Source organism: Bos taurus, chromosome 26 (assembly GCF_002263795.3).
Source record: "Bos taurus isolate L1 Dominette 01449 registration number 42190680 breed Hereford chromosome 26, ARS-UCD2.0, whole genome shotgun sequence".
Taxonomy (NCBI): Eukaryota; Metazoa; Chordata; class Mammalia; order Artiodactyla; family Bovidae; genus Bos; species Bos taurus.
Genome location: NC_037353.1, coordinates 35,242,204 through 35,268,728, shown reverse-complemented (window position 1 = coordinate 35,268,728; position 26,525 = coordinate 35,242,204).

Genomic DNA, 26,525 nt, shown 5'->3' with positions numbered 1-26,525 from the left:
CTCACTGCAACTAGAAAAAGCCTGCATGCAGCAACGAAGACCCTGTGCAGCCAAAAAATAAATAAATAAAAAATAATTTTTTAAATCTTTTTTTTTTTTTAAAAAAAACCACTTCTTCAGAAGCTTCTAAATGCCCATCTGGTCACTAACCCTTGCATGAGCCACCACTATGCTGACTTTTAACACCATGGACCGGTTCTACCTCATTCTGAACTTGCATAGGTTTGGCTGAGAAGGAAGTGAGTCCAGTTGGATTTAGAAAGCTTATTCCTCACTTCCCATGAGAAACAAAAATTCATGCTTTACATCAGCTCCCCTTGCCTCCTGAGTCCCCAGGGAGGCAATGTAGAGCAGGCCCAGGGAGATACCACACACACAAGTTCGTGTCACAGCTGAGAAATGCTAAGTGTAGGAATCCCTGTCTTATAAGGGGACTGCTAACCAACCTGCCCATCCTCCTTTCTAGAAAGAGATTCTATCTTTATTATCCTGGAATATAAGCAAATCTTTCCTAGGAGAGGGAACTTCTCCATCTTGGAATGCCTCTGGGGTTTTTCTGTCTAGGCTCTCCTGGTCAATAAACAAATCTGCCCTCTGACTTAGAGAGAGAAACACCACGTGACACACAATCATCCTTGAAAAGATAGTCCTGGGAATGTTGAAACTCCATGGAGAACTGCCTACCATAAGAAATACCCAGTGAAGAATACCTTGGGGAAGAGACCAGTCTCCACAAGACTGAATTTCTAGTCTCATACCATCTGCCTCAAGAGTCGTTTTCTTAAGAGGGCTTGAATGAAATTTTGCTTCATCCAGAATTAGAGGCACACACTGGAAGACAGACGCCACATTTGACTTATGACTCTTTATTATTCATGCTCTGAATTCCGGTATCTTTCAGGATCTGTGTCACCTCCAGGGCACCTTGAGGTTTTTCTCGGGAGCTGCCAGCCTGCTAGCCTCCATGATCTGTCAAGTGCTCTAGACGTTTTTTTTTTTTTTTTTTAATTTTAACAATGAAACAATTTTGAAACAATCTCAAAAGTACAATAAAGGTTCAAGTACAGTTCCAGAAAAAATAAGGGTTTTTAAGTATGAGGTTAGGTTGCTGATATGATGCCCATCACTGCCAAATACTTTAGTGTGTATTTCCTACACACAGAACATTCTTCAACAGAACCACAATACAGTGTAACCATTTCCTAGGGCTGTCATAACAGATTATCGCAAACTGGAAGGCTTAAAGCAACAGAAATTTATTTTCTCACAGTCTGGAGGCTGGAAGTCTGAAATCAAGGTGTCAGCAGAGCTGTGCTTCCTCTGGAGGCTTTTTACAGTTCCTCATGGCTCCAGGAGTTCCTTGGTTTTATGGCTCAGTTCAGTTGCTCAGTTATGTCCGACTCTGTGACCCCATGGACTGCAGCACATCAGACCTCCGTGTCCATCACCAACTCCCGGAGTTATGGCTACATTACTCCAATTCCCGCATCCATCTTCACATGGAGTTCTTCTCTTTGTGTCTTCTCTTCTCTGTGTGTCTTATCTGAGGACACATGATTTAGGACCCATCCAGGTAATCCGGATGATCTTATCTCGAGATCCTTAACTTAATTACGTTTGCAAAGACTCTTTTTTCAAATAAGTCACATTCACAGGATTCAGGAATTAGGACCTGGGTATACCTTTTGGGGAACCACCTTTCAACCCTCTACAATAACCAGAAATCTAGATATTGAAATGAACACATTACTGTCATCTAATCCACAGACCCCACTCCAAAGTTGACCAGCTGTCTCAATCATGTCCTTCTTTAAAAAAAAAGTAAATAAAAGAATTTTTATTTTGTATTGGAATATAGTTGATCAACAATTTTTTTCTTTTTAGTTTCAGATGTACAGCAAAGTGATTCAGTTATACATATACATGTATCTATTCTTTTTCAAATTCTTTCCCCATTTCGGTTATTACAGAATATTGGGCAGAGATCTCTGTGCTATACAACAGGTCACTGCTGGTTGTGTGTGTGTGTGCTCAGTCACTCAGTTGTGTCCGACTCTTTGCAATCCCATGGACTATAGCCCACCAGGCTCCTCTGTCCACAGAATTTTCCAGGCAAGAATACTGGAGTGGGTTACCATTTCCTACTCCAGGAGTATCTTCCTAACCCAGGGATTGAACTCACGTCTCTTGCATCTTCTGCCCTGACAAGCAGATTCTTTACCACTGCGCCATCTGGGAAGCCAACTAACCAAGTCAGCCTTGTTGATTATCTAGCAGTGTGTACATATCAGTTCCACAGTCTATCCCTTCTCCTCTCCATGAGTTTGTTTTCTAAGTCTGTGAGACTATTTCTGTTTTGTAAATTAAGTTCATTTGTATCTTTTTTTTTTTTTAATTCCACATATCAGTTCAGTTCAGTCACTCGGTCTTGTCTGATTCCTTGTGATCCCATGGACTGCAACGTGCCAAGCTTCTCTGTCCATCACCAACTTCTGGAGCTTGCTCAGACTCATGTCAATTGAGTCAGTGATGCCATCCAACCATCTTATTCTCTCTTGTCCCCTTCTCCTCCCACCTTCAATCTTTCCCAGCATCAGGGTCTTTTCAAATGAGTCAGTTCCTTGCAACAGGTGGCCAAAGTATTGGAGTTTCAGCTTCAGCATCAGTCCTTCCAAGAATATTCAGGACTTATTTCCTTTACTTTAGGATTGACTGGTTTGCTCTCCTTGCAGTCCAAGGGACTCTCAAGAGTCTTCTCCAATACCACAGTTCAAAAGCATCAATTCTTTGGTGCTCAGCTTTCTTTATAGTCCAACTCTCACATCCACACATGACTACTGGAAAAATCATAGTTTTGACTAGATGGACCTTTGTTGGCAAAGTAATGTCTCTGTTTTTTAATATGCTGTCTATGTTGGTCTTAGCTTTTCTTCCAAGGAGCAAGTGTCTTTTAATTTCATGGTTGCAGTCACCATCTGCAGTGATTTTGGAGCCCAAGAAAATAGTCTCTCACTGTTTCCATTGTTTCTCCATCTATTTGCCATGGAGTGATGGCAATAATCTTAGTCATGTCATGATCTTAGTTTTTTGAATGTTGAATTTTAAGCCAGCTTTTCACTTTGGTCTTTTACTTTCATCAAGAGGCTCTTTAGTTCTTCTTCACTTTCTGCCATAAGGGTGGTGTCATCTGCGAATCTGAGATTATAAATATTTCTCCTGGCAATCTTGTGCCTCATCCAGCCCAGCATTTTGCATGATGTACTCTGCATATGAATTAAATAAGCAGGGTGACAATATACAGCCTTGACATATCCTTTCCCAATTTGGAACCAAATTAATTCCACATATAAGGGACATCATATGATATTTGTCTTCCTCTGTCTGACTGTCCTTCATAGTAAAAGAATCCTATTCAGAATCATGTGGTATATTGAGTTGCCTCTTTATCCTCCTTCAGTCTGGAAGAGTTCCTTTATCTTTCATTGTCTTTCTGACCTGACAGTTTTGAAGATTCAGGGCCTTAGCTTGCATTTCTGATGTTTGTTCATGGTTATGTTCAGGTATGCTTTTCTGGAAGGAATATCACAGAGAGACATTTTCTTCCCATACGTCCCATTAGGTGACACATATTTTCAATTTGTTCCATTACCAGACAGTGTCACTTTGATCTTTTGGTTAAACTGGTGATGCCAAACTTTACTGTTAAATTAGTCTTCTCATGTTTGTAAAGATCTTGTTCTTCATCAAACTTTTAATTTAATTGTATCACTATGAACTCATCTTTGCATGAAATTTTCCCTTGGTATCTCTAATTTTCTTGAAGAGATCTCTAGTCTTTCCCATTCTATTGTTTTCCTCTATTTCTTTGCACTGATCACTGAGGAAGGCTTTCTTATGTCTCCTTGCTATTCTTTGGAACTCTGCATTCAAATGGGTATATCTTTCCTTTTCTCCTTTGCTCTTTGCTTCTCTTCTTTTCACAGCTATTTGTAAGGCCTCCTCAGACAGCCATTTTGCTTTTTTGCCTTTCTTTTCCATGGGGATAATCCTGATCCCTGTCTCCTGTACAATGTCACGAACCTCTGTCCATAGTTCATCAGGCACTCTGTCTATCAGATCTGGTCCCTTAAATCTATTTCTCGCTCCCATTGTATAATCATAAGGGATTTGATTTAGGCCATACCTGAATGGTTTAGTGATTTTCCCCACTTTCTTCAATTTAAGTCTGAATTTGGGAATAAGGAGTTCATGATCTGAACAACAGTCTTCTCCGTTTTTTTTTTTTTTTGGTGACTGTATAGAGCTTCTCCATCATTGGCTGCAAAGAATATAATCAATGTTTCAGTGTTGGCCACCTGGTGATGTCCATGTGTAGAGTCTTCTCTTGTGTTGTTGGAAGAAGGTGTTTGCTATGACCAGTGTGTTCTCTTGGCAAAACTCTATTAGCCTTTGCCCTGTTTCATTCTGTACTCCAAGGCCAAATTGGCCTGTTACTCCAGGTGTTTCTTGACTTCCTACTTCTGCATTCCAGTCCCCTATAATGAAAAGGACATCTATTTTGCATGTTAGATCTAGAAGGTCTTGTAGGTCTTCATAGAACTGTTCAACTTCAGCTTCTTTAGCATTACTGGTTGGGGCATAGACTTGGATTACTGTGATATTGAATGGTTTGCCTTGGAAAAGAACAGAGATCATTCTGTCGTTTATGAAATTGCATCCAAGTACTGCATTTCAGACTCTTTGTTGACCATGATGGCTACTCTGTTTCTTCTAAGGGATTCCTGCCCACAGTAATAGATATAATGGTCATCTGAGTTAAATTCACCCATTCCAGTCCATTTTAGTTCGCTGATTCCTAGAATGTCGACATTCACTCTTGCCATCTCCTGTTTGACCACTTCCAGTTTGCCTTGATTCATGGACCTGACATTCCAGGTTCCTATGCAATATTGCTCTTTACAGCATTGGACCTTGCTTCCATCACCAGTCACTTCCACAACTGGGTGTTGCTTTTGCTTTGGCTCCATCCCTTCATTCTTTCTGGAGTTATTTCTCCACTGATCTCCAGTAGCATATTGGGCACCTACCGATCTGGGGAGTGCATCTTTCAGTGTCTTACCTTTTTGCCTTTTCATACTGTTCATGGGGTTCTCAAGGCAAGAATACTGAAGTGGTTTGCCATTCCATTCTCCAATGGACCACATTCTGTCAGACCTCTCCACCATGACCTGTCCGTCTTGGGGTGTCCCACACGGCATGGCCTAGTTTCATTGAGCTAGACAAGGCTGTGGTCTGTGTGATCAGATTGGCTAGTTGTCTGTGATTGTGGTTTCAGTCTCTCTGCCCTCTGATGCCCTCTCTCAGCGCCTACTGTCTTACTTGGGTTCCTCTTACCTTGGACATGGGATATCTTCATGGCTGCTCCAGCAAAGAGCAGCCTCTGCTCCTTACCTTGGACATGGGGTATCTCCTCGCTGTTCAACTGCCGCTAGCGGCTCCTTGGATGTGGGTTATCTCTTCATGGCTGCTCCAGTAGCTCCTCTTGGCCGCTGCTGCTGAACTTGGACGTATCGCCTCTCTGCTGCCCGTGGCTCCTGCACCACCTGTGCCCATTTAAATGAAGACTTCCAAAGAATAGCAAGGAGAGATATGAAAGCCTTTCTCAGCAATCAATGCAAAGAAATAGAGGAAAACAACAGAATGGGAAAGACTAGAGATCTCTTCAAGAAAATTAGAGATATCAAAGGAACATTTCATGCAAAGATGGGCTCAATAAAGGACAGAAATGGTATGGACCTGACAGAAGCAGAAGATATTAAGAAGAGGTGGCAAGAATACACGGAAGAACTGTACAAAAAAGATCTTCATGACCCAGATAATCACGATGGTGTGATCACTCACCTAGAGCCAGACATACTGGAATGTGAAGTCAAGTGGGCCTTAGGAAGCATCACTATGAACAAAGCTAGTGGAGGTGATGGAATTCCAGTTGAGCTATTTCAAATCCTGAAAGATGATGCTGTGAAAGTGCTGCACTCAATATGCAGCAAATTTGGAAAACTCAGCAGTGGCCACAGGACTGGAAAAGGTCAATTTTCATTCCAATCTCAAAGAAAGGCAATGCCAAAGAATGCTCAAACTACCGCACAATTGCACTCATCTCACACGCTAGTAAAGTAATGCTCAAAATTCTCCAAGCCAGGCTTTAGCAACATGTGAACCATGAACTTTCAGATGTTCAAGCTGATTTTAGAAAAGGCAAAGGAACCAGAGATCAAATTGCCAACATCCACTGGATCATCGAAAAAGCAAGATCATCCAGAAAAACATCTATCTGTTTTATTGATTATGCCAAAGCCTTTGACTGTGTGGATCACAATAAACTGTGGAAAATTCTGAAAGAGATGGGAATACCAGACCACCTGACCTGCCTCCTGAGAAACCTGTATGCAGGTCAGGAAGCAACAGTAAGAACTGGACATGGAACAACAGTCTGGTTCCAAATAGCAAAAGGAGTACATCAAGGCTGTATATTCTCACCCTGCTTATTTAACATATATGCAGAGTACATCATGAGAAACGCTGGGCTGGAAGAAGCACAAGCTGGAATCAGGATTGCCAGGGGAAATATCAATAACCTCAGATATGCAGATGACACCACCCTTATGGCAGAAAGTGAAGAAGAACTAAAGAGCCTCTTGATGAAAGTGAAAGAAGACAGTGAAAAAGTTGGCTTAAAGCTTAACATTCAGAAAACTAAGATCATGGCATCCAGTTCCATCACTTCATGGGAAATAGATGGGGAAACAGTGGAAACAGTGTCAGACTTTATTTTTGGGGGCTCCAAAATCACTGCAGATGGTGACTGCAGCCATGAAATTAAGAGACGCTTACTCATTGGAAGAAAAGTTATGACCAACCTAGACAGCATATTGAAAAGCAGAGACATTACTTTGCCAACAAAGGTCTGTCTAGTCAAAGCTATGGTTTTTCCAGTAGTCGTGTATGGATGTGAGTTGGACTATAAAGAAAGCTGAGCACCGAAGAATTGATGCTTTTGAACTGTGGTGTTGGAGAAGACTCTTGAGAGTCACTTAGACTGCAAGGAGATCCAACCAGTCCATCCTAAAGGAAATCAGTCCTGGGTGTTCACTGGAAGGACTGATGTTGAAGCTGAAACTCCAATACTTTGGCCACCTCATGCGAAGAGCTGACTCATTTGAAAAGACCCTGATGCTGGGAAAGATTGAGGGCAGGAGGAGAAGGGGACAACAGAGGTTGAGATGGTTGAATGGCGTCACCGACTCAATGGACATGAGTTTGGATAAACTCCTAGAGTTGGTGATGGACAGGGAGGCCTGGTGTGCTGTGGTTTATGGGGTCGCAAAGAGTGGGGACACGACTGAATGACTGAACTGAAGTGAACTGATGAACTCACAGTTGCCTAAATTTCAATCAATGGGTTATAATGGGTTATAATCCATTTTTTCTTTAAAAAAAAAAATGCTATTTGATGCTCAGATTTTGGCCAAAAGGAACCTCTCCAATCTGGTTTCTGTCTTTTTAGCTTGTTACCATAATTCTTAGAGCCTTTTCTTGCTTTCTGCTAAAAGATGTTCCTGCCTCGTCTTGTACTCTATCTTAGCTGTTGAATCAAATATTTCACCCTGGTTCCTTTTATTGCAGAACGGTTGTTAGAAGCTAAGATAGTAGAAGGGAAAATGGTTTTTAGTTTAGTTCACTCTGAGATAAACAAAGAATGTCCCCATGTAATTCTGGTTCCCACAAATAAATGAAATCTTAAGCATTTTTTTCCCCAGGACATTTCTCACTCCCTAACGAAAACAACCAACTTTGTCCTTGACTTTTGTAGTACTAACGCCTGAGAAAAGATGTCACGGCCTCTGTGAATATGATAATATTAGAAAATTGCTGTTTTTCCATCATGGACAAATGAACTATAAACTCAGTAACATTGGTAACTTTGTGGGACTTTAAAAAATCTATTGTATTTTTTTGTTAATGTTGTTTCTAAAAATCTCCCTTGCAAGCTATTTTTCTTTTCTGAGTGCCTTTGTCTCTGGGTTTTCTTTGGACAGAATGTTATGTTAACACCGTTTTTCTAACTGCCCTCAGGAAGCCATTCACTGCTCTATCAGGCGGACACTGAGATCCGAGTCTAGACTGACTCAGGGGTGGTCAGGGTGGGTCTTGAGAAGGATATGACCCTCTTCACAAGGCAACTTCCCTAGGTGAGCTTACGCAGGATCTTTAAGCAAATCTAGTCTCCTCGGACACAGGAGGATAGGCTGTTAGTGCTGGCAAGAAAGGCTTAGAGAGAGCAGAGCATTCTAAGTTATCTTTCTTGAGTTCTACCGGAGGTCCCCACTCCAAGTCTCGTCCACTGCCTCCCAGTGCTGTAACTCTACCATGAGACACAGCCAGTCTATGAATTCAACTGTAAGGTTTGTTTTTTGTTTTTGTCCCCCACCCCAAACAACTAAATTTAGGGTATGATTTTCAGTGAGTTTGGCCCTGTAGCTATAAGAAACTGCAAATTAGCTTGGGGTTAATCTAGACGCTTTCTAGTTCTTTGTGACTTGAGATGGAAGTTTAAAACCTTGAGGTTTTTTCTTTTTTTGGCCACACTGTGAGAATTGTGGGATCTTAGTTCCCCTACCAAAGATTGAAACTGGGCACCAGCTGTGAAAACAGCAGAGTCCTAACCACCGGACTGCTAGGGAAATCCCTAAAACCTTGATCTTGCTGTTTTCTTTCTGTAAGCGCCCCAGTGCAGTCAGAAATAGCCAATGACCACACAGATCTCATACACTTCATTATTATCATAGCAGCCCAGGGCACAGGCCGCTTGGTCCTCTAGGCTACTTGTTTCAGTAGACACTTCTTTATGATCAACTACAGGAGATATTTTTAGTTATTTATGAACATCTAAAATTTAGATATTTTAGTTAATCATGAAGACCTGCATGACCAGACTGCTTGATTCCCATTTTCTATTAGCAAAGATCTCAGCACTGCTTTCAAGGTTAAGGACATAACCAAACAATCCCAAATCCCACCTCTGGGGCTCTTTTTCCTGGAACCACTCTGCCACCAGGTACTGCACTTGTTAGGGTGCAGTCAGGAAGACAGGGGCCACACCAGTCACTTCAGCAGAGAGAATTTAATGTAAAAAATGTGTTGCTCAGAAATAATGACCTGCCAGTGGAACAAAGGGAGAAGGTTGGTGCCTTCAAAAATCAGAGGCTTGGAAGAGGGGCCCCACAGAGCTAGGACTTGGACCCCTGAGATGAAGATGCTGCCTTGCTCATATCAGTACCTCAGAGGGGGCACTATAAAGCCAATTTTGGAAGTCTTAAAAAGACTAGAACTAACTGCTGCCACCAGAGGGAAGTGCTGCCCAGTTGCCAAGGTATATAATAACGATAAGAATACACAAGGGCAAGAGGCAGTTCTGCTGCTTTCTTCTACTTCACCTCTCCCTCTAGCACCCCCTTCTGGCAAAACTGAATCAGTTCAGTTCATTTCAGTCCCTCAGTCATGTCCAACTATTTGTGACCCTATGGACTGTAGTATGCAAGGCTTCCCGGTCCATCACCAACTCCCGGAGCTTACTCAAACTCATGTCTATTGAGTTGGTGATGCCATCCTACCATCTCATCCTCTGTCGTCCCCTTCTCCTCCTGCCCTCAATCTTTCCCAGCATCAGGGTCTTTTCAAATGAGTCAGTTCTTCACATCAGGTGGCCAAAATATTGGAGTTTCAGCTTGAGCACTGGTCCTTCCAATGAATATTTGGGACTGATTTCCTCTAGGATGGACTGGTTGGATCTCCTTGCTGCCCAAGGGACTCTCAGGAGTCTTCTCCAACACCACAGTTCAAAAGCATCAATTCTTGGGCACTCAGCTTTCTTTATAGTCCAACCCTTACATCCATACATGACTACTGGAAAAACCAAAGCTTTGACTAGATGGACCTTTGTTGGCAAAGTAATGTCTCTGCTTTTTAATATGCTGTCTAGGCTGGTCATAACTTTTCTTCCAAGGAGTAAGCGTCTTTTAATTTCATGGTTTCAGTCACCATCTGCAGTAATTTTGGAGACCCCAAAATAAAGTCTGTCACCGTTTCCATTGTTTCCCCCTTTGTTTGTTACCCTCAAAAGAGAAACTAGTTTACAGATCCAGACACAGACAGAAAAGTGGAGTTTAAGAGGGTGACTTTGGACCTGTGTGTTTTAACACATAAATATAGACATTCAGTTACAGAGAGGACGTGATAAAATAAATGTTTATATCCATATGTGGAGCCAGCATAAAGATTACGTCTATACATCTACTCATGCATATTATACTAGTGAGGCAAATAACAGATAGTGTTGCCAAGAATAATGTGATCCTTCAGTGTGGTGAGCCACTGCTGGTAATGCTCCCCCAAAAGTTCCATGTTCCCTTAATTTACAAACTGGTGCATGCCTGGAAATTTTATTGCATACTAAATGTTCAACTAGTGGTAAACAAAAGTTTCATCTGCATGAATATCCATCCAGAATTCAAAATTTTATGGGACAAAAGACAATTCTTTCTTTTATGGGAATAGCCTGCATATTGCAGGATATCTAGCATTTTCACTGGGAAGTAAAAAAGCAAATGGGAATGACAGAAGAGATGGAGGGTGGGGGTGGTGGTGAACTTGAAGTTGTGAGAAAAGCGGAGAATATTTGAAATAGTCTCCATGGGGACTGGAAAGAGAGAGAACTGGCTTGGGAAACACTTGTCATGGAACTAATGAACGATGTTGGAAACCAGTGTGAACATGACCATGTATCTGGTCTCTACTGTAATTTTATTTTTTCCAGCAGCCTTCATTAACCTTGTCATAGGTAGTAGCAAAGGTATAAGACGGTCAGTTGAAATCACTCAAAACTAAGGCGTTTCCAGGCAGATGAGAAAGAAAGCCTAAGACAAAGGTGGTGAGAAATCTATGCAGAGAGGGATTCAAGGGATGAACTTTAAAATCTAATTCAAAGTGGAAATGAAGACAAGAGAGATTTGATACAGGAAAAGCAGACGTGAGAGTTTCCTGGAAGTTCCAACCAGGTCTGGGGAACTCATCTCAGGGCTTGTTGATTAGAGAGTTGAAAACATAGAAAGTTACAGTGAGAGGGTGAGAGGACTGGATTTCTTTACCAAGTTCCCTGGTGGCTCAGGGGTAAGGAATGTGCCTGCAATGTGGGTGACCCGAGTTTGATCCCTGGGTCCAAAAGATTCCCTGGAGAAGGGAATGGTTACCCACTCCGGGATTCTTGCCTGGATAATTCAATGGACAGTGAAGCCATGGGGTCAAAAAGAGTCTGACACAACTGAAAGACCAACACTTTCACCAAATGGAACAATTTTGGTGATGACAAGTCCAAGGTGTTGGTATGGAATGGTGTCTAAATGGGGCTGGATGGGAAGGACACTGGAGATGAGGAGGTTAAGGAACTGAAGGCCGTGGTGAAGGATGGGTCACCCATGGGGATGTGGAAGTCTTGGGATGATGACGGGACTTAGAGCGAGAAGGACAACACTAAGCCAGATGCTAAGTCACTGTGAGGGGGGCAGTGACCAGGATGTCTATAAATGACAGCAACATGGAGGGAGAAAGCTTGGTATAACCATACGGCTTAAACAAGTGAAGTTGCTCAGTCGTGTCTCTTTGTGACCCCATGGACTGTAGCCTACCAGGCTCCTCCATCCATGGAGTTTTCTAGGCAAGAGTACTGGAGTGGGTTGCCATTTCCTTCTCCAGGGGATCTTCCTGACCCAGGGATTGAACCTGGGTCTCCCACATTGCGGGCAGATGCTTTACCCTCTGAGCCACCAGGGAATACTAAAAGGAATAGGAATTTCTACTTGAGAGTGAAAGGCAAGGTCTAAAGGTTGCGTTTGGGAGGCATTGAGGAAAGAGGAGGTCATGGACATTAAAGTTTGTATCGTTAAAAGATCTCACTTCATAGATAAAGAGACTGAGGTCAGAGTGCGTGGTGGCCAGCCTCCAAGATGTTCCCCGGGGAGCCCTATCTTGTGTAGACCTCTCCCACAGTGCACCAGGGCTAGTGCACGTGAATAGTACAATATAACAGAGAAGACATGGGTTTTCACTTCTGAGTTAGGTTCGCAAGAATATTCTAGCCTGTCTAGCTACTCTTCTGTTTTCTGAAGAACATATATATATATATATATATATATATATTTTTTTTTTTTTTAATGTGGACCATTGTTAAAGTCTTTATTGAATTTGTTGCAGTATTGCTTCTCTTATGTTCTGGTTGTTTGGTCACAGGGCATGTGGGATCTCAGCTCACCAGCAAGGGATGGAACCCAACCCCCCTCATTGGAAGACAAAGCGTTAACCACTAGACCACCAGGGGAATCCGTGGCTAGTCTCCTAACTCTTGGATCACTCACTTTGAGGGAAACCAATTGCCTTATCATGAGCAACACCATGGAAACACCCACATGGTGAGGATCAGAGCCTCTTGCCAACACCCATATGAGCAAGCTCAGAAGCAGATCCTTTAGCCCCCATCAAACCTTAGATGACGGTAGCTGCAGCTGACAACTTGATTTCGACATCCTGAAAAATCCCTGAGCCTGAACCAATTAAGTCACTCCCGAATCCCTAGTCTACAAAAACTGGGAGATAATATTAATATATGTTTGCTGTTTTAAGCCATTAGGTTTGGTGTAGTTTGTCAAGTAGCAAGAGATAAATAATGCTGAGAATTTGGATAACTTACCCAAAGGCGTGGGGCTAGTGGTAAAGAACTCCCATGCCAATGCAGGAGATGTAAGAGACATGAGTTCAATCCCTGGGTGGGCAAGATCCCCTGAAGGAGGAAATGGCAATCCACTCCAGGATTCTTGCCTGGAGAATCCCATGGACAGAGGAGCCTGGCAGGCTACAGTCCATGGGGTCAAACAGAGTCTGACATGACTGAAGTGACTTAGCACACACCCAAAGGCACAAAGCTAGATAGTGGCCAATTTAAAATGAGAACACAGGGCGCCTCACTCTGAATTCAGTGTTCCTGTAGGTCATGCTGTATTCTGGTGTATCTTGGACTATGTTTTGTGCTGAAACACACGTACTCAGGAGTGGTAAATAACTAACTAAAAATGTTTCATGGATCATAGTTCTCCTTTTTAGGCAAAATAAAATAAAAACTGAGCTGTGCTTCCTTATGGAATGCAGAGTAAGATTCATTAAGGTAAAGTTTTTTTTGTCCTCAATACAGAGTATAACACAGAAGCATTTCCAAAGCATCCCATAATTTTTTGCCATAATTTATGAAAAGATTAAAAGGACTCATCAAAGCTTGTGCAATGGCTTAGTGGTAAAACCACTAAAAGGTAGGTTCTACTTGGCTTCTTTTAATCACTTGACATGAATAAATAAAGAAACCAGTATTAGTTATTTTATTTAAATAATTCAATAATTCTGCCCTTCCTGTGCAGTGACTCAGGGTCTAGTGTCTGCATTTTTCTCTTCTGTCTCTAAATGTCATGGTCATAGAAGGGCAGCTTGCCAAAAAGGTACTTGGTGGCTTCTATTTCCATGAGAGCCTTCCATTTGCATGCACAGGACTGTCATGTCAGAGAAATTTTGTGTGACCATTTGACTTAAGAGTTTGAAATTCAATTTTTTAAAATATGCTTATATCATTACTTTATGTTTTTCTCCCTTAAGAATATAGCTAAGAAAGATGGGGGCAGAGTAGAAAATAAGATTTAGGTTTCACTAGAACATGGGTTTAAAAAAAATCTCGTGTGTTCAAGGCTTCAGTTTCATTACATCTCACAAAAATTCAGATGTATTTCCAATTACTCCTCATTACAGTCAGCAAGTTAATTTGCTGTCATATATTCTCAGCAGTCTGGAGATTCTTGAATGATTTCCTGTATTTTTTTCTCACTATGCTTGGAAAAAAATAGATTTGCCAGCTATATCCCAGCATCACTTATTCTCTGGAGAGTTGTAGAAAGACAGTTTTCACTCCCTTGACATTTTAGCACCTTCCTGGTTCCAAGTTAGATAGTTAAGTGAGCTTGCTTACTTAACTTGCTTACTTGCTCAGGTAGTGGCCTGAGCTTGCTTTAGCAAAAACACTATTTCATATTTTGTAATAGGTTAATGATTAAGATGTATTTTGAATTTTGTAAAAATTCATCATTTTTTATAATCAGTGAAAAAAATAAGGACGCAAAAATATGTGTTTCTAATCACTGATGGTACTAATTTTTCTAGTTGTGTTCTTGTTCTTCAGGAAACCCATATGTTCCTAATCAAACTTATGTTTGTAAATTCCTTTAATTTTTATGATCTTAAACATGGATTTTAGTAAGAGTTCATTCATTCAACAAAATCTATTGAGTACTTATTATGTGCCAGGTACTTTTATTTGTGTCGGGAGTATTTGAGTGATGAAAACATACAATGTGTCTGTTTTTATAATGAAGGAAGAACTAATAAGCAAATAAACAAAATAAATATATAATGTGTGAAATGGTGATTAAATGCTATGAAGAAAAAATAAAGCAGGATAAGAGGATAGAAAGTGACAGATCTGAATGAGAACAGCGATCAAAATATGAGGTCTGGAGCAAACGCACTCCAGATGGGAAGACAAGTGCAAAGGCAAGCAAACCTCACCAGTGGGTCAAGAAATGACCAGGAGACTTGTGTGGCCATAGCAGAGCCAGCAAAGAGGAATGAGATCCACGAGGAAGCAAGGACCAGACCTCGTGAAGTCCACAGTCCAAGGTGAAGAGTTTGATTATAATCCAATCACTTCTGGCTACTGTGTCAAGAGACTATAGGATGAGTTGTACCCTGAGAAGCCAAGATGGGATTAGATACGTAGGAGATTTTTTTAAGGAAACACCTGTGAATGGAAAAGGAAAGGGGTGTCAGAACAAGCAGAGCATTCAGGTTGCAAGGCAGATCTGATCCAGGTCAAGGACAGAAGAAGGGCAGGAAGGTTAGATGGAAGAGTCTGAAACTGCAGTGCACATCTATAAATATTTGGCAAAGCTGATGGGGAACCCATGAGTCAAAGTCACCCATTGTAGAAGTCCTCCGTCTCCCAGGAGTGGGCCTTCCCCTATGTTTTCTGCCTTGGGAAACATGACCTCAGGGTGAACACTGATGGATTTCAGAGTACATTAGCTGGGGCCATCAGTCATTGACTGGGAAATCTGAGATGGCCATCACAGAGACTTTTGCTATGATCTAGATATGAAAGATCATGATGGCTTGGGTTCAGAAAGTAGATGGATATTGGCTGTTTATTAATCTGGACATAGTTGAAGTAACCTTCAACCGACCCCTTTTGCCATAGATTTGATATGGAGTGTGAGGCGGGGAGAAGAGACAAACAAAGATGCCTCCAAGGTTTCTTGTTCAGAGTATCAGGAGAAACGGCTTGCCATTTACTGGGACAGGGAAGACCATGGAAATCTTGAAGGAGGGGGATCAGAAGTTCATTTTGGCTATGTTTACTTTGAGACGTTGAGTTGAGCCTCAAATGGGGATATTGAAAAAGCACCTGAATAGATGAACCTAGATTTCGGAGGAGTGTTCCAAACCAGAAATGTAACTTTGAAAATTATCAACATGTGGATAGCAGTTAAAAGCATGGGACTTGGTTTTATATATACACTCCTTGGTTTTACCTAAGGAGTGTATATAGATGGAGAAAAGAAGAGGTTGGGGGCGTAATGGAGTAGAGGATCATCCCACAAAAGAGACTGAAGAAGGAGCCGCCATAGTAGGCAGGAGAAGACCCACAGAGGGGTGGTGTCCAGAAAGCCCAGTGAGAAAATGTTCTGGAAGGATACAATTTCTTCTATAATCTTGATATCTGTTAAGTTAAAGTTCTATGAAGTATTAATAGCTTTCTAAGTGCATCTACTAAATAACAAAGAGGAAAATAAAGCTTGTAAGAGTATGGGCTTTGTGACCAATTCAAAACCTGTGTCCTTCATTCACTCGGGCAAGCTTCTCAATTTCTTCTTGCTTCTGATTTCTCATTTCTATACTGGGGATTATCGAGTTGTGAAGAGGATTGAATGGTGTAATACTTGTAAATGATTATTGAGACAGTGACTGACACATGTTTAAGTGTTCAATAAATGTTGTATATCATTACATAAGAATTATTGCAATTAATGATGGATTTTACTCTCTCAAGTTTTCTGATGGTAGCAGCTAGGACGAGTTCCCTGGTGACTCAGTGGGAAAGAATTCTCCTGCAATGCAGGAGACGTGAGAGATGTGGGTTCGATCCTTGGGCTGGGAAGATCCCCTGGAGGAGGAAATGGCAACCCACTCCAGTATTCTTGCCTGGAAAATCCCATGCTCAGAGGAGCCTGGCGGGCTGCAGTCCATCAGGTCACAAAGTGTTGGACATGACTGAGTGTGCATAGTATTAGCAGCAGCTAGGATGTAAGATCAGAGAAGGCGATGGCACCCCACTCCAGTACTCTTGTCTGGAAAATCCCATGGACGGAGAAGTCTGATGGGCTGCCGTCTATGGGGTCGCACAGAGTCGGACACGACTGAAGCGACTTAGCAACAGCAGCAGCAGCAGGATGTAAGATCCTTTCAGATTTCATTTCTCTGACTGGGATCCTCATGTATTTGTTTGTTCCTCATATTTGTTTTCTCCTTAATATTTTGAAATAGAAGTAGTTTAAAAAATCTGCACAACTTCTTGTATTTAATATTTTTTAAAATGAGTTGCCTGCTGAGGCTTCCTTAAGCAGAGCATAGCTGGGCAGAGAAACAAAGACAAAAAAAAGAGGAATTATTTTATACAACAGCAGTTTTAAGCATTTGGGAACTATTGATCCCTTTCAGAATAAGGTGAAAGCTCTTCTCTGAAAAATGCATATGCAAACACACACACACACTTTTGACTGTAATTAGAGAGTTTGAGAATTCCTAAAGCCAATCCATGAGCCCTTTATGCAGCCATGAAGCCAGGCCTTGAGTTGCCTGCAAAATCCATATTATTAGCTTTATTTTCTTCTTGATTGTTCAGTAGGTTCACCAAGTAAGATGTCAAAATATCATGAATTTTAAGTCACTCATATACTTCTATTTTTAAACAAAAGGAACTTCTCTCAGAGAGACTTAAAGTCTAAATCAATTCGGTTGGTGAAAAAAACAATGTTTATACAGAGCATGGAAACTGTGGAGTCAGGATCCTATTCTTAGGAGGTTCCCAGGTTAATGCTGTGCTGTACCATCTTGAAATTCTTAATAATTTTTTGAACAAGAAGTTCCACGTTTTCATATTGCATGCTGCCTTGCAAACTGTATAATCATATACACACACATACAATTCAAGTTCACTAGGATTTTTCTTTCATCATCTAAATAAGAACACAAAATTCTCTGGAAATAAAATATTTTCCAGTGTGTCTTTCCAAAGTAATGTTTTTATGTGAGTTATGAGTTCTTTTTTGTCTTTTCTCTTTGAAATAATAATTTAATTATAATCTGCTATTGTAATTTTTATACTCACTTAAGTCCAGCGGTAAGATGTAACCATGTAATAAAACTATCAGAGTGAAGTGAAAGTGTTAGTCACTCAAGCATGTTAAACTCCTTGTGAACCTTTGGTCTGTAGCCACCCAGGCTCCTCTGTCCATGGGGATTCTCCAGGCAAGAATACTGGAGTGGGTTGCTGTGTCCTCCTCTAGGGGATCTTCCTGACCCAGGAATCAAACCCAGGTTAATTGCAGGCAGATTTTTCACCTGCTGAGCCATCAAGGAAAACCCAAATTATCATAAACAATATTAAAAGGTACACAAACTTTTAATTTGTAAAGGTAACCTCTGTACCTAGTCCAAAAGAAATGTCTAAGCAAAGGGAATATTCTGATGTTGACTGGATGTTGGTGCTAAGGCAGAGAGGAAGGAGCAAGATGGGAGCAGAGACATGAATATTCTTATGATGCTGTGTTAAGACGCTCCTCCATTCTCCTGAGGCCAATGAGGGATGATTGAAACCTTTTAAGCAGCAGGATATGGTCAACATTATTATCTCCATTTTTAAGGGTTGCCTGCTGCTACTGCTACTGCTGTTAAGTCGCTTCAGTCGTGTCCAACTCTGTGCGACCCCATAGACGGCAGCCCACCAGGCTCCCCTGTCACTGGGATTCTCCAGGCAAGAACACTGGAGTGGGTTGCCATTTCCTTCTCCAGTGCATGAAAGTAAAAAGTGAAAATGAAGTTGCTCAGTCGTGTCAGACTCTTAGCGACCCCATGGACTGCAGCCTACCAGGCTCCTCCGTCCATGGATTTTCCAAGCAAGAGTACTGGAGTAGGTTGCCATTTCCTTCTCCAGGGGATCTTCCCGACCCAGGGATCGAACCCGGGTGTCCTGCATTGGAGGCAGATGCTTTAACCTCTGAACCACCAGGGAAATGATAAATACGTTTTAGTGCCGCTCTGCTTTTTCACCACCTGTAGGTGGCAGTGTGATCAAATGATTTTATGGGAGCTGCTGAGCAAATCCAAATTTAATACTCTATTTTATCCATATATTTGAAAGGTTGAAAACACAACAACCCAAAACCTGTGGGACACGGTAAAAGCAATCCTAAGGGGAAAGTTCATAGCAATACAGGCACACCTCAAGAACAAGAAAAAAGTCAAATAAATAACCTAACTCTACACCTAAAGCAACTAGAAAAGGAAGAAATGAAGAACCCCAGGGTTAGTAGAAGGAAAGAAATCTTAAAAATTAGAGCAGAAATAAATGCAAAAGAAACAAAAGAGACCATAGCAAAAATCAGCAAAACCAAAAGCTGGTTCTTTGAAAGGATAAATAAAATTGACACACCATTAGCCAGACTCATCAAGAAACAAAGGGAGAAAAATCAAATCAATAAAATTAGAAATGAAAATGGAGAGATCACAACAGACAACACAGAAATACAAAGGATCATAAGAGACTACTATCAACAATTATATGCCAATAAAATGGACAACGTGGAAGAAATGGACAAATTCTTAGAAAAGTACAACTTTCCAAAACTCGACCAGGAAGAAATAGAAAATCTTAACAGACCCATCACAAGCACGGAAATTGAAACTGTAATAAAAAATCTTCCAGCAAACAAAAGCCCAGGTCCAGACGGCTTCACAGCTGAATTCTACCAAAAATTTAGAGAAGAGCTAACACCTATCCTGCTCAAACTCTTCCAGAAAATTGCAGAGGAAGGTAAACTTCCAAACTCATTCTATGAGGCCACCATCACCCTAATACCAAAACCTGACAAAGATCCCACAAAAAAAGAAAACTACAGGCCAATATCACTGATGAACATAGATGCAAAAATCCTTAACAAAATTCTAGCAATCAGAATCCAACAACACATTAAAAAGATCATACACCATGACCAAGTGGGCTTTATCCCAGGGATGCAAGGATTCTTCAATATCCGCAAATCAATCAATGTAATACACCACATTAACAAATTGAAAAATAAAAACCATATGATTATCTCAATAGATGCAGAGAAAGCCTTTGACAAAATTCAACACCCATTTATGATAAAAACTCTCCAGAAAGCAGGAATAGAAGGAACATACCTCAACATAATAAAAGCTATATATGACAAACCCACAGCAAACATTATCCTCAATGGTGAAAAATTGAAAGCATTTCCTCTAAAGTCAGGAACAAGACAAGGGTGCCCACTTTCACCATTACTATTCAACATAGTTTTGGAAGTTTTGGCCACAGCAATCAGAGCAGAAAAAGAAATAAAAGGAATCCAAATTGGAAAAGAAGAAGTAAAACTCTCACTATTTGCAGATGACATGATCCTCTACATAGAAAACCCTAAAGACTCCACCAGAAAATTACTAGAAATAATCAATGACTATAGTAAAGTTGCAGGATATAAAATCAACACACAGAAATCCCTTGCATTCCTATACACTAATAATGAGAAAACAGAAAGAGAAATTAAGGAAACAATTCCATTCACCATTGCAACGGAAAGAATAAAATACTTAGGAATATATCTACCTAAAGAAACTAAAGACCTATATATAGAAAACTATAAAACACTGGTGAAAGAAATCAAAGAGGACACTAATAGATGGAGAAATATACCATGTTCATGGATTGGAAGAATCAATATAGTGAAAATGAGTATACTACCCAAAGCAATTTATAGATTCAATGCAATCCCTATCAAGCTACCAACAGTATTCTTCACAGAGCTAGAACAAATAATTTCACAATTTGTATGGAAATACAAAAAACCTCGAATAGCCAAAGCGATCTTGAGAAAGAAGAATGGAACTGGAGGAATCAACCTACCTGACTTCAGGCTCTACTACAAAGCCACAGTTATCAAGACAGTATGGTACTGGCACAAAAACAGAAATATAGATCAATGGAACAAAATAGAAAGCCCAGAGATAAATCCACGCACATATGGACACCTTATCTTTGACAAAGGAGGCAAGAATATACAATGGATTAAAGACAATCTCTTTAACAAGTGGTGCTGGGAAATCTGGTCAACCACTTGTAAAAGAATGAAACTAGAACACTTTCTAACACCATACACAAAAATAAACTCAAAATGGATTAAAGATCTAAACGTAAGACCAGAAACTATAAAACTCCTAGAGGAGAACATAGGCAAAACACTCTCTGACATACATCACAGCAGGATCCTCTATGACCCACCTCCCAGAATATTGGAAATAAAAGCAAAAATAAACAAATGGGACCTAATTAACCTTAAAAGCTTCTGCACATCAAAAGAAACTATCAGCAAGGTGAAAAGACAGCCTTCAGAATGGGAGAAAATAATAGCAAATGAAGCAACTGACAAAAAACTAATCTCAAAAATATACAAGCAACTCCTCCAGCTCAACTCCAGAAAAATAAATGACCCAATCAAAAAATGGGCCAAAGAACTAAATAGACATTTCTCCAGAGAAGACATACAGATGGCTAACAAACACATGAAAAGATGCTCAACATCACTCATTATCAGAGAAATGCAAATCAAGACCACTATGAGGTATCATTTCACACCAGTCAGAATGGCTGTGATCCAAAAGTCTACAAATAATAAATGCTGGAGAGGGTGTGGAGAAAAGGGAACCCTCTTACACTGTTGGTGGGAATGCAAACTAGTACAGCCACTATGGAGAACAGTGTGGAGATTCCTTAAAAAACTGGAAATAGAACTGCCTTATGATCCAGCAATCCCACTGCTGGGCATACACACTGAGGAAACCAGAAGGGAAAGAGACACGTGTACCCCAATGTTCATTGTAGCACTGTTTATAATAGCTGGGACATTGAAGCAACCTAGATGTCCATCAGCAGATGAATGGATAAGAAAGCTGTGGTACATATACACAATGGAGTATTACTCAGCCATTAAAAAGAATTCATTTGAATCAGTTCTAATGAGGTGGATGAAACTGGAGCCTATTATACAGAGCGAAGTAAGCCAGAAGGAAAAACACCACCAATACAGTATACTAACGCATATATATGGAATTTAGAAAGATGATAACAATAACCCTGTGTACGAGACAGCAAAAGAGACACTGATGTATGGAACAGTCTTATGGACTCTGTGGGAGAGGAGAGGGTGGGAAGATTTGGGGGAATGGCATTGAAACATGTAAAATATCATGTATGAAAAGAGATGCCAGTCCAGGTTCAATGCACGATACTGGATGCTTGGGGCTAGTGCACTGGGACGACCCAGAGGGATGGTATGGGGAGGGAGGAGGGAGGAGGGTTCAGGATGGGGAACACATGTATACCTGTGGTGGATTCATTTTGATATTTGGCAAAACTAATACAATTATGTAAAGTTTAAAAATAAAATAAAATTAAAAATTTAAAAAAAAAATATTATCCAGTCCCCATGGTTAACCAACCCTCTTTAAGGAGAACAAAATAAAAGGATAGCAGTATGCAAAAAAAAAAAAAAATTAATTAATTAAAATAAAAAGTTATTTAAAAATATGGAGAGAATGAAGTGTTCACAAAAAAGAGTTTTCAAGGTACTTAAAACTAAGTATAATTGAGTCTTCATCTTTCCCACACCCACCATCAAATGGATTGAAACCCTGTGTGGTCCAGTTCTAGAGGCCTACAGTGCCTTTATACTTCCAAAGGTATTTTGAGAATTTGTAGCCTTTGATGATATTGTAAATGTAATTTTTTCCCCTTGTATTTTCTAACAGACTACTTCTTACTACTTGTAAGGTTAATTGTATGTTTCTTTTTGTTTTAGACCATACTCTATAGTTCAAGTAGTATTAATATAAATACTCTGAATTTTATAATATACAATTAAACTATCTGCTTATAACATATGTTTCTCTCTTTCAAAATAACAGTAAATCTCCCTTTTTATAATGTAGAAAAACTAAATATAATTCTATTAAATGTAGGCATAAAGAAGGAGAATATATTAATTGTATTTATGCTCTTAAGAAAATTACTTCCATTAGTATGAACTTTTGTATTCATTCAAAGATATTGTCATTATAATAGTTTAATACTATAATCCAAAGATACAGCCATAACCTTAAAATTGTATTTACACATAAATGATTTAATATAAAATGTGTAAAAATGGAACCTCAATTATCTATTGCATCTATACCCATACCCCTAATCTCCACCCATTCTACTAAGAAGGCTTATTCTCATCACAAAGATCTGTTTTCTTATAAACGGAAGGAAAGCATCCCCACAAAATTCAATAAGGTCCTCAATTTCTTTTAAATTTCAATATAAGAGCCTTCGACTTGTTACAGAAAAGGTATACCACTATCTGATTCCTACCACCATTTACTGTCTTTTGAGCCATGACTGCATACTTACCACCACGGAAAGCAGGACATGGGCCTTTCCTGTATGTAATATTGTGAAACCACCTAAGAGTTAGAATCTGTTAAATTGTGAGTTCTGAAGGTAGTATCTTAAGGTAGTTTAGTTCATAGAAATTTAAATGTGTGTTGATTTATAAGCTGTAATATGGAAAGGAAGTTCAAATACTTATCTGAGAAGTGAACTTTGCACTAGGTGGCACTGTTTGGTAATAAGCAATTTATGTTGAACTGGACTAGCTAATGATTTTCATATACTTTACTGTATGCCAGTGTTACATGACAAATAAAAAATCTATTATATTTATATAAATATTTTTATGATTATGAAAGTAATTTATTTTCTTTTAAAATTCTTCTAATGAAAAGTTGAAAAATCCAGAAAAGTATAAAAATAAAAATCATCTATAATTCTATGTTTAGATGGATTATAAAAATTTTTTCTCTATGGTTCAGGAAACTCTGAATAAGGCGTAAGCTTTAGGGTCAAACAAAATTGGGTTCAAATCCTATCCCTGCCATTTGTACTTTTTTGATGTATTTTAGGGCAAAAATCCTAGTAACGTTGAGTTTGAATTTTTTTTTTTTTTAAATCTTGACTCCTCTCTCTAGCTGCAATCTGCTTCTTCAGGGAGATTGTATATTGTCTTTCCTTTCTTGCCTTTATTACACTACTCAACCCACTTCAATCTGGCTTCTGTCCCCATAGTCCAAAAATGACTCTTATTAAGGTCACTAATGACCTGCACATTGTCAGATTCAGTGTACATTTTCCAGTCTTTATCTTACTCCCTCTCAGCACCAGTGTTGTTCTGGAGCCTGATGGTAATGGTACTTGGCAGCTAATTATGTGAATTCTTTTTCCAACTCCAAGTTCAGTGAAGACATGTTGGTAGATTGAAATTAGGCATGGTGAGAATATTTGCATCATAGAAATCAGAAAACGCCACAAACCAGAGCCCTCCCACCTCCCCAGTAGCCATTTGTCAAACATTTACCAACACACTGCTGGATAGAGGTGACCGTTTTTCCCTTTACAGAACTACCCCTCTCCCAGCCTTTTTTTTAAAGGCAATCCCATACTCTCTTGCTTTTCTCCCATTGTAGTTCCTCCATCTACTCCTTTGTGGGCTCTTCCTCAGTCCTGGGCCTTCTCTTCTTCCTTTTATATACTGGCTTCAAAAATAATCTCACTAATTTTCAGGTATTTAAATACTACCATTATGCTGATTTCAGATTCATGTCTGCAGCCTTCTCTGCCCCAAGAACCAAAATCAAACATCAAAATACTTATTTAAACTTGTTTAAAACTTATTTAAACTCACAGACATCTCAGACTCACAGCCAAAACAAAGTTCCAGTTTTAAGTCCACAACCCTTTCCCTTACTTATCTCCTTCATCCCAACATTCTGCATTTCTGTAAATGGAACCACTGTCTACTTGATTACCAAAGTCAAACACATGAGCATTATCCACGGTTCTTCCTTGTCCTTCATCCTAGTATCTAACCTGGCAGCAAATCCTATTAATTATGCTTCTGAAATACCTCTTGACTGTTATTTTTATTCTCTATTTCTGTTGCCATCACATTTTGTACTGCCATCATCTCTCAACTCAATTACTATGACAGCCCCCAAACTACTCTCTGAATATCAATTCTTCCTTCTCTCCAATCCATCTCCATGTAGCCGCAAAAAGTGATGCAATGTAAATCAGGTCACAGCATTTCGCTGTTTAAAACCCTTAAACAGTCTTTCACTATATTCAGCTTGTAAATCAGATTTCAGGTTTTTGATCTGGTTTCTGCTAATCTGTCCAATTTGAAGTGTGATCATTCAAGCTTGTTTATGTTCTACTCAAACCCACAGTGGCTGGCTTTTTTGGTCCTTGAGTTTGACAAGATTTCTCCCCCATATAAAGCTTTTGTATAGGCACACCTTCTCTGAAATGACCTTTTCCTTTTCGTTTTGTGGTTAGGTGTTTCTGTTCCTTTAATTATCAAATCAACTTAAGTCTACGTTATCATTGTTCTTTGTCTCAGTTCCCTGTTTATTTCCTGGTTGGATGAAGAATGAATCTATAAATAAGGATGTATTGTATAGGAATAAATAGCAAAAGAAAAGTACTTAAAATTTCTCAGCGTAAGTTGTAGTACAGAGAATGTGTTAAATAAATGGCAACTCTTTGGGGGGAAGGGGACAATTATTTTAAAATTTAACTTCTAGCATTCCAGAGTTCCAGAATTAAGACTTGTGCCCTGAATGTGGCAGTATTAAAACCCAGTATCTTTTCACTTTGTAGTTTCACAGATGGGTAGTTTCACTTAAGCAGAACATCTCTAGCACTTATGCTTTGAATTACTAAGTATGTACTAGTAAATCGAAGAGCTAGAATAGGAACTGAAATATTTCTGTTAACCCAAATAAAATAAGAAAGAAAAGCACCACTAAACCTATTAAGCAATACATTCCACTTGTTTTTTCCTGATCAAACACATATGGAAAGAGTGCATTTGGACTCCAACAATTTAACAGGTTAGACTGTGATGCTAATAATATTCTGGTTGTATGATTTTGAATTTGTCACTGAGTTTGATATCAGAAAGTTCTGAAATTTTAATCTGATATTAAAAATGCAGCTTATTTATCATTAGAACTTCCAATGAAAGAGAAAGGGTAGAGCTGCATTTTATCCTTAAAAAAAAAAGAGAGAGAGAGAGGTGGGTGGCTTAGAGAGCAACATCAACTTGCTATTCTAAAGAATATATTCAAGTAAGATAATATTTAAAATAACATTATAAATAACAAATAAATAACATTTTAAGTGATAGAAATAACTGATATGAAGTAATGCTAGTACCTGCATCAAACTTTAAAATCATTTAAGGAGAGAAATTTATTCAAATGCTTGTTAGCTGTCTCATGAACCATTTCTGATGCACTGAGAACCAGTAGCCACAACCACTATGACTTTTCTGAAATCGGGAGGGATGTATGCCCAAGAGACACCCAGGCAATTGCACAGGATTTCTAGCTGTACCTTTAGTCCTCACCCTCTCTGTTCACTGGTCCTCCCTGGTAGCTCAACTGGTAAAGAATCTGTCTGCAATGCAAGAGACTCCGGTTCGATCCCTTGGTTGGGAAGATCCCCTGCAGAAGGGATAGGCTACCACTCTGGTAATCTTGGGCTTCCCTGGTGGCCCAGACGGTAAAGAATCCGTCCACAATGCGGGAGACCTGGGTTCAATCCCTAGGTTGGGAAGAATCCCCTGGAGAAAGGGAAAGGCTACCCACTTCAGTACTCTGGCCTGGAGAATCCCACCCCAGTCCGCAGGGTCACAAAGAGCAGGACATGGCTGATCGGCTTTGGCTTTCCTTAAGGTATTAAAGCAGAGTTCTCCTGAACTCTTCACTCCATGGTGTCTTGACCCTGAATCTTACACTATCCAGTGCTCCTTTCAGGCATAAAGGGACATTCCCAGGTACCCCCTTCCTCCTCTTAGGTCACAGCATACAGAACAGAGAGACTCAAGACAGAAGGAAAGCTTTGACCCACTTCATTATTT